An 8,383-nucleotide genomic window follows, 5' to 3' on the forward strand; every position below is an offset into this window, starting at 1 on the left:
CCATTGCAATCCCCTAAATGTACCCGCACTGATCCTACTTCCTCCCTCTGTTTCCTGTTTCCACATCTTTTCTCTTCTAGCCCTCTGACCTTTTAGTCTTGAGTGGTTGATTATTCTACCACAGGGGTGAGTATAGGTTCAGACCTGAATGGTCACCAAGGGCCCTATTCTCAGGTTCCCACCTGCCTCTATCTGTTCAGTATGCCTAATCTCTTTTATCAGCATACATTTTTGTTTATTTATATTTTAAAGTTTAACAGTTTTATTGGCATATAATTCACAAATCACGTAATTTAATAGTTCAACCATATTAAGAAGCGTTGTACAATCATCACCACAATCAATTTTAGGACATTTTCTTCTTTCTTGTTCGTGTTATTAGCAACCTCTCCTCCATCCTCTCAAGGAACCATTAATCCAGTCAATCTCTATACGCTTCCCTATCCTGGATTTCATATACAGAAAAACATTTAAAAACACACTAATAACAGTAACAAAGTCAAACAGAAAAACCACACTTGATTAAAAAAGCAGAAAATAGTGAACACTAGAACACATCTTAAATGGGTCACAAATGCTAAAGGTGGCGAGTTTCAATCTAGCTGTGACTGCAATAAGCCCCTCTTCACGGCCGCAAAGCTCTTCACATCTCCGTTCTGTTCTAAAAGGGGATTCGCCGGAAGCTTAATCCGCATGCATTCCTACTTCTCCCATTTGTAATTTTACACTGAAACAACTTTAGAATAGATCCAAAGATATTACATTTGAACCTAACTCCTTTTGCCATTATTGACATTACAATATTCTCTATCTGATGGCGCGGCTGTTCACATCCCTCAGCTATGGTCGGAGTGGATTAACCAGCGACTTAATCCATGTGAGGACCTTGCAAATGGATTTTGTGCTTCTGCAAACCGAGTATTCACAATTTAAGCTCTCATACCATTCCCTCCTTTGGATTTGGGTTTTATTAGTTATAATCCATGATGCTATTCTTTCTGACAGCCAGGCACCATCTAGTATCTTCACCACACTTTGCCATCACACCCATATCTTCATTGATCTCTTCATGAGGGTGAGCATCAAGCAGGACCATGTCATAAGAACAAATTGTTCTTAGATGAGGGCTAGAAATAAGTGAAAGCGCAAAATCCATTCATATATCTATGGTTTATGTATGTCACTGGTTCACCTTAGAGACATTGTTATCATTTTATATTGGAGAATATTATGCAATCATTTCCCTGGGGCATAAGGTAATTTTTATTGATACTGTCATCAACTCATCCAATGGTATGAATCATGAATTGTTGACTTGTACACATTAAACTCTTTTTAAAATTTTATTTTAGGTAACTGCTGTTCATTGTCATTCCTTCCTTCCTGTCTTTCCCCACCCCCTTCCCAGCTCAGAGGGTGCCTCAAGACCCTGTAGGCCAGCATCTTATCTGTGAGCTTATTGGTACAGTCCAGGAGGCCTGTGTGAATGTCTTGGCACAGGCGATCTGGACTTTGATGATGGCCAGGTACTGAGGGTAGGGCACGCTGTTGGGCTGCGTAGCATCTGTCTTGGGAGCTGTGGGTATCAGTGTGGGAGAGTGCTTGCCACTGTCACAGTTCTGGAACAGGCACTCTTGTTCCAGGCACAGGCAAAGCTCCAGCTGGTCATAGAAGGCATAGAACTCCTCTAGGCACTTGTCTACGCGCTATATGGATCTGTCGCTGCTCTTTGGTCCACCATCAATGTCTGTGTTCTGAAACAAATTCTGAGCTGCAACCTTCATCAAAGTGGAGGCTCTCCAGCTTGGGGATGAGCACTTTCTAGCACTGCACGGGACTGAAGTCTTGCTGCTGCTGCTGCTGCAGGAGCTGGCTGTGGGCAGGTCCCACCAGTTGTGGACCCCAGGGCCTCCAGCTGAGTCTGGGCCTGACACGCCAGCGGCTAAGGAAGTCGTGGAGGGGCCCACATTAAATTCTTAAGTGACTGGACATAATTTGCACAAATCATGGGGGTTGGTTACAGGGCAGAAATTTTAATAATATTCATTCATAAAGCAAAGAAGGCATTAAAATAATAAGTATATGGTGGTTCTGGGCCACCATTCATTATATACCCTACAGGCAAGAGATCTGAACCAAAGTCCAATGCCCACCAATTGTATGCCCTTAGGATAGCAATCATCTGCTTCTTCTCACACTAAGTGCACATAACCTTCTTCTCACAGCCTTAAATACAAAGGCTACAGATGATTTTGAGGTAGAGCCCGGTTCACTAAGTGGGGTTGCCAGCTTGAGACCTTCTGGTGTGACCTATGAAGGATGTTGAGTGCTTGGAAAGAATAGAGTCTGAAGTCCCAGTAGTTCATAGTACATGAGCTGGGTCACCATAAGGTGGATAGAAACTAGAAGAAAAGTGTCCAATTAGGAACATAGTACTAGGCATATTTTCCCGTTGGGTTCAATATAACTATTGTTAAGCTTTTTTTACACCCCCCCCATGGGTGAGTTGCTTCTTCCCGTTTGCCCATAATTGCCTTCTCCAAGACATATATCAGCATACATTTTTAGGGGGTTCACAGATCCTGTTAACTGTCCCAGGGAGTCCTCGAATGCTCAGTGTTTTCATTGTTGACTTTTAAGGGACCATTATTGAAATAAATTAGCTGCACCACAATTTCTATCAGCATCATGATTTTAGATCAGGGAGAATAATGTTATTTTGTTATTGGGGCCAATATTTCACCAAGGTATATGGGTCTGCCTTGGTGATCTTTACATAGCTTGTTCCCCTCCCCACCGCCCTCTCCCTCCCCTGCTGCCGGACTCCTACAGGAGTCCTGGTATTGCGCTACTAACCACAAGAGCACCGGTTTGAAACCACCAGTCACTCTGTGGTATAAAGATGAAACCTTCTACTGCAAAAAAAAAAAAGGCCTTAGAAACCCACAGGGACAGTTATATCTTGTCCTGTTGGGTCACTATGAGTTGATAACTATTTGTGTTAGTAGGGCTCCCTAAAAACAAGGTGTGAAGCAAAGGGTTGGGGGTCGTTTGTGTGTTTGAGGTATTACCCCAGGAAGCAGTAGTGAGGAGGACAAAGAGGCAATTTAAGGGTTCCTTATGAGGTTGCTACTTTGAGCAACAGGCTTGATTCTGCAAGTACCTCTTGAGAAGCAAACGGAATGCTTCCAAACACTGTTCCTGGGAGATGAAAAGCTGGAACACTCGTCTGTGAGGCTCTTGTCTCCTTTTGGTTGAATATTTTCCCCAAAGGCATTAGTACCCCAACATTTTCAGGTTATGCTTTCTTGTGGGTCACCTTTGGAGAAAGCCCTGGGGTCGAAGGTGGAAAGAGTGCAGCTAGCCTTTACAGTAGAATGCTGTCAGAGTGATGTGAGTCTGCACTTGCGTATACCTGTCCACCACAACTGCGACTTATATTAGAAGTGGTCCAAGGAGCTGTGATGTAGGTCACCAGAGACACTTGATACACTGTTGCATCTGAGTTGTAGGGACAGGGAGGTTTATTTTCTTGTTTATTCTATTTTTGTGTATATGGTAGTTGAAAAAAATACATTATAAAAATCATAGAATATTAACTCAGATCATATAGTTCATTGAGAACTGCCTCAATCATTTAGTGGCTTTATTATATAGTTTTGGGTGTTTGGAGCCAACATGGGCCCAGAAATTGCAATGACAATTCCTTAATGATGTCTTGAAACAACTTTTGAATAAACCCCCTCACAGGATTGAAGGTTAAATACTTCATTTTGGTAGATAGATAGGGTTGGATTCCTTAGGACCTCTGATTTCATTCCGATCTAGAAAGTATGCTTACAAGATCTGCTGGACTTGGATGTAAGGTTTAAACATACCCAACAATAGCGAGGCAGAGAAAATCTCCATGTCCTAGGACAGAAGCCATTGCTTAGGAATAAAACTGCTTACACTTTGGTTTGGCCTTCTCAAGAAATCCTGCTGATTTCATCTTGAACATTGAACATAATGATATTTCACTACCGAAGGCACATAGCCTGACTCTTCAAACTTCTGATTATCCTCATATGACCACAAAAAGCCTCTTGAGCAAGGCACTTAAAATCTGAGAGAGATGGACGTTAGAGTTACCATTAGTCATGGTATTGCCATTGTCAAATGCTTCTGTTTTCCATCCTTGTTTTATGAGCATGCCGTTCCACTTACTGGTTGACCTGCTTGGTACATAGAAGTAGAGTTTTGGTATTGCTTCACATTTCTTTGTACAGAATGCTGGGAAGATATACTTTTAAGGGCCACACTTTTATTATACTCACAATTGCCTCTGCTTTATTAAATATTGAATTGAGTTGAGGGCATATTGCTAATATCATTTTTATCAGTGGATCAAGCAAGAAGGTGACTTGGTACAACCTCTAATGTTTACATAATAATATATTTCTGGGCGATACTCATTGCTAAGGGTCCTCGTAATTGATCCTAGTAACCTTTTCAAATTTCCTATGTGACTTGCAAAACATCCCCCCAAAACAAAAAAAAATCCCTAAAATAAAAGCCTTTCCTCTTATGGTGAGAAACTAGATCATTCCTATATTGGGAATGTGAAGTCGTGTGATCTGTTTGCGTTTGTTTGTTTATGTTGAACTTTTTATTGTGAAGGTTGATAGAGCAGAACGGTTTTTCATTCAATAATTCATACACACTTTGTTACATCTCATTGATTGCAATTACCACAATATAACATTGCTATTCCACTTCCTCTTGGTGTTTCCTATTTCCGTTCCTCCTTCTTTTCTGGCCCTTCTGAACTTCGCCCTTGGTTAAAGACTACTCTTTAAAAAATATCAAATAGTTGACTATGCTAAGGTGTGTATACCTCACTATTGGTTGACTGAAAATGCAGTCACAGGGGTGAGTTGATTACCAGAACTGAAGGGTGACTAAGGGCCGTAGTCTCAGGGGTTCCACCAGTCGAACTCTATCTGACCAGGAAATTAGTCTTTTTTGTTTTAAATGATTTTAAGTTTTGTTCGACATTTTTCTCTCACTCTTCTCAGGATTTTCTAATGTGATCACTTTCAGAGATGTTGGCATTGGTAGCAGGGCACTGTCTCATTTCAGTCTCGGGGACAGGGAGACGGATGTTCATGTGGCCCATTACTCCACTGGACTAATTGCTTCCATGCATCTTTAATTCTTTTTATCATCTTTTTTTTTTCTGGACAGAGACCAATAGTTGCATCTTAGATGCTACTCATGAGCTTGAGGACCGCTACAAAGTAGGATATGGACTATTTTCTTTGTAAATTGTTATGTCAATAGATTTTGGTATCCCTTGAGATGGGTTTTGAGTCCCCAAACATAACATGTTTGGTTATGTCTAAGAAATTTTCATAACTTTGCCCCTTGTATGCTCCACCACATTCATGAATATATGTGTAATAAAGATAACTGCTCATGTACACATATTCTCTGTGAAACCTATACATATATGAAGGGGTATCCCCACCAAAACTGAAAAAGCTGCACTGGGAGGAGCTTTCATAGTATGCATTTTTCCTTTAGGCGAGCATCGAGCAACTCGCTCGGAGTTAGGGCACCCAGTAGTGTTGCCTGGGAAGATTCTCTCAGGTCACAGGGAATTCTTTCTTAAAAGCAACTTTGCTTGAACCTCGGTTTGTGTGTGCGTGCGTGCGTGCGTGTGTGTGTGTGTGTGTGTGTGTGTGTGTGTGTGTGTGATGGCCGATGTATGGGAACAGCGTGTGGCTGTGAACTTTTGTTTCATGCTTGGGAAAAATGTCACAGAAACTTGCGATGCTGAACACAGCTTACAAGGACAGTGCTATGGGAACAACTCGTGCGCGAGTGGTTTTTCATTTCAAAAAAGGTGAAATGTTGCTCGATGATAAACCTCATTCTGGTTCCCTGTCAACTTCCCGAAGGGATAAAAATGGCGAACAAAATTCGCGTACTTGTGCTGGAAGACCGACCACAGACCATCGAAGAGAGAGGGGAGTTATCTGGACTATCTTGGAGTTCGGTTTGGAGAATTATAAGAGAAGATTTGGGAATAAGAAGGATCGCTGCAATCTGGGGAGAAACTTATCCAGAAGTGTCTGCCCAGAACATAGAACTGGATTTATGCTCCCCGTAGGCTCCCTGTAATTATTGTTGAGCATCCCTTCCCAATGTGAGGTGGCTCCACCAAAATCACCCCCTGTGTTAGTCTGGGTGGACTAGAGAAACAAATCCAGGGACACTCATATGTGTAGAAGAAAGAGCTTTATATAAAGAATAATTGTACATTAAGAAAACATCCCGGCTCAGTCGAGATCAAGTCTCTAAGTCTGATATTAGCCCATATGTCTGATACCAATCTGTAAAGTCTTCTTCAGACTCACGAAACACATGGAATGGCACCGAATGCAGGACCATCACAGGCCAGTGGGAGGAAAGGCTTGTGGATCCAGTGGTGGTGGAAGCATCTCTGCACTGGCAGTGGTCTCTATGAGGCTCCTCCAGCTCAGGGCACTAGCCTGTTTCCATTTGTCTTGTCAGCTGCAGTGTTTCCTAGGGAGTGAGTGTGTATCTCATCTCCAGCAAACTATTTATCTCCTTAGCGCCTCCAAATGAGAACATCAAGCTATGCCCTGATTGATAGGCTAAACTCCATCCCTTCACTCGTAAGTCTCCAATTGACAACAGATCATGTAACTACCAAACCCTCCATATACAGTGACAGAAAAATATATTTATATATATTTATATAAATATAAGTAATTCCAGTGAGGTTCTGTAGAGTGTCTGTAGATTTGTCACAAACTTTCTTCCATGGGCATGGCAGACTTTTGTAGCATTTAAAAAAATGAATAAATCCTTTTATTGGGGGACCCTACAGCTCTTATAACAACCCATACATCAGTTGTATCAAGCACATTCATATATATGCTTCATCTTTTTAAAATTATTTATTTAAAGGATAATTTTATTGGGGGCTCTTATAATAATCCATACATCAATTGTATCAGGCAGATTTGTACATACGTTGCCATCATGATTTTCTAGACATTTATTTTCTTTTTGTTAAATAGTTTTATTAGAGACTCATACAACTCTTATCACAATCCATACATACATCAATTGCATAAAGCACATTAGTACATTCATTGCCCTCATCATTCTCAAAGCATTTGCTCTCCACCCAAGGCATCAGCTCCTCATTTTTCCCTCTCTCCCTGCTCCCCCCTCCCATATGAACCCTTAATAATTTATAAATTATTATTTTGTCATATCTTGCTCTGTCTGACGTCTCCCTTTACCCACTTTTCTGTTGTCCCTCCCCCAGGGAGGAGGTCATATGTAGATCCTTGTAATCGGTTCCCCCTTTCCAACCCACCCTCCCTCAACCCTCCCAGTATCGCCACTCACACCACTGGTCCTGAAGGGATCATCCACCCTGGAATCCCTTCGTTTCCAGTTCTTATCTGTACCAGTGTACATCCTCTAGTCTAGTCACACTTGCAAGGTAGAATTGGGATCATGATAGTGGGGTGGTGGTGGTGGTGGTGTGTGTGTGAAGGGGTGGGGAGGCAAAAAAAACGATAGCCAGCTGAGGTGCTTGATGGGGGCAAAGGTAATATAGAATGGGTAGTAAAAGAAGGTAGTTCTATCTATCAGTTATGACTATGTGATCAATTGCAAAAGCGAGGTTTGTAATTGTCAATGTATTTTCTTTTTATGTGTTTATTGCATATCTTTCCTTTGTTCAGGTATGATATATCAGATATAATTGGACTCACTGTGTTTTCATTTATATGTATGATAGATGATTGATGATATGTATAAGTGTGATTTCATCAATGTCTGGAGATTATATAAGTATATATGGCTAAAGAATTGCGTACAGGTTCCAGGTTGGCAAGGGGTGGATTGAGATCGTTTATTGTGCCAGCCTGGCCGATAAACACAAGTGGGATTAATTGAAGGGTAGAGAGAGATAAGTGGCTTGGTGAGCCTCACCTTTCTTGTCTCTCGCTCTTTAATCATCGGACCAGTGTGTAGCTGCCTTGCTTGTTCTGTGCCTCAATTTACAGGGCACACTACCTGTGGGACGCCTAGCCTGTGGACTATGTGGCTGTAAGTTGAGGTCCCTTTAAGACCACGTGAATGAAATTTACATCTCCGGAGCTGAGGACTGACAGTTGGTGACCTGGCTGATGGTTGGTGACCTGCCTTGTTGTTTGCTGCCTGTGCTGGGATAGCCTAGCTCTCTCTCCAGAGGACTACCTGATGGCCCTGAAGACTTGAAGGATCGCTAGTGTCTCACAACTCTCTCATGGGATTGAGTTGCACTGAGCCATTTGTACTTCTTTATAATTTAACT

The 8,383-nt window shown here is 41.8% G+C and overlaps 1 pseudogene; it reads right to left on the reverse strand.

The window, feature by feature from the left end:
- Positions 1 to 593: 593 nt before the first annotated feature.
- LOC142433731 (mediator of RNA polymerase II transcription subunit 29-like) lies at positions 594 to 4,192 on the reverse strand (annotated as a pseudogene).
- Positions 4,193 to 8,383: the final 4,191 nt, after the last annotated feature.

The sequence above is a fragment of the Tenrec ecaudatus genome, chromosome X (genome assembly GCF_050624435.1).
Source record: "Tenrec ecaudatus isolate mTenEca1 chromosome X, mTenEca1.hap1, whole genome shotgun sequence".
Taxonomy (NCBI): domain Eukaryota; kingdom Metazoa; phylum Chordata; class Mammalia; order Afrosoricida; family Tenrecidae; genus Tenrec; species Tenrec ecaudatus.